We start from the raw sequence: 1,655 nt of genomic DNA on the forward strand, positions 1-1,655 counted from the left end.
AAATGGAAATGTTTGCCTTTCCTTTCAAATGGACTTGCTTGTTTCCTGGCGTGCGGCTTTCTCTGCTCTCCGGTGGCACACAATGGGTATTTTCTTATATATTTCGCTCGACAGTTGCATTGGGGTTACATTGCAAAGGTGAGTCTTTGGCTCTATCCTTCTAAAAGGTCTAAAATTGTTGGGCTAATAGCACATCTCAAGTCATCATAAAGTGTGATTATTACAGGATTGAAAAGGCACAAAATACCAACAAAATGATTCTTAGGGTTCAGGATCATTTTAGTCAATACTTTACTTCTCCTTGTCCCCACAGTGCCTAATCAGTGCTGTAGATTCCGTAGTTAAGCACTTTTGATGTTGATTGAAGGATACCCTCCCAAACAATGAAAAGTGGGAAGTCAGAATAGAAGGAAACCCTGTACACATTTTTAGTTTTTATTCGATGTGGAACACTGTGCTTGAAACTGAGTCACCTCAGAGCCCTCCAACCTCCATAAAATGACTATTCCTATTTTTTCAATCCAGAGTACTCTAGAGGTAGGAAACTTCTAGAGTCTAAAGCTTAGGGAATCTTTACTCTCTGCTAATTCCGGGTCAGGAAACAGACTAGTCTGCCACATCTGATCCGCCTCCCCCCACCAGGCTGCTGTCAGGGAGTAACCTCACCCACCTCATGTGGAATTGGATCACTTGGACCTGACTTCTTGTGCCACCATTTACTAGCTGTGTGACTTTGGGCCAATGAACTATCTTCTTGGGACTCAGTCTTCTCAACTGGATTAATAATAAAACTGGGTTAATAATAAGAGATATTCTGTAAGTTCGACAAGGATGACTTAAAATACAAGAACATTCTTTAGATTGTTTATGGGATTATGGTCACAGTTAATGTTAATGATGATGATGATGATGTGTTGATCTAAACACTGTAATCAACTTATTGTATATACATTATCTCAAATCTATGTGCAGCCACAAAAATATAAATAAAATAGCTTAATGGAGATCAGGCAACTGAATTTCAAATGGTTCAAATAGCTTATTCAAGCTACAGGGCTAATAAATGAGGAAACTAAGGTTAGAATTTATCCTGGATAGTTTCTGTATAGCATTTTATTTTACTCTCAATAATTGTATTAGCTTTTAAAATTCATTTTATGATCTACTTTCCCACTAGATTACATGCAGGTGAGAACAGCAACTCTGTTTTATTCATGAATGTTTTCTCAGTATCAAGAACAATATCTCCAATAAATTATCTTTAAGAGTGAGTGAATAAAGTAATGGATGAAACAGATAAAAAATATACTATGTAGGGGCAGAAGACCATGGAGAGGGAATCCAAGGGCTCATGTAATGCTCAAATATACACTGCACATCTAAATGATATTAAGCAACTTACTTCACTCACTTGATGTTTAGCTTTGGTTCCAATATAAAAGGGATGGGCTAGTAAATCTCTAAATTTGTCAGTCACACATTTCAGTACTCAATATCCAAATTACCTTGGTTCATTTGAAGGCCATACAGCTTTGGTATGACCATTAACTATTGCAATAAATATTACATGTTTTTTATCATTCCATATATTTTTGTTTACAGCTAGCCTGATTCTTAGACAAGATCACATTCCGGCTCCAGTATCTCACCCACCT

The sequence above is a fragment of the Condylura cristata genome, unplaced genomic scaffold (genome assembly GCF_000260355.1).
Source record: "Condylura cristata isolate star-nosed mole 26May11 unplaced genomic scaffold, ConCri1.0 scaffold00015, whole genome shotgun sequence".
NCBI classification, from domain to species: domain Eukaryota; kingdom Metazoa; phylum Chordata; class Mammalia; order Eulipotyphla; family Talpidae; genus Condylura; species Condylura cristata.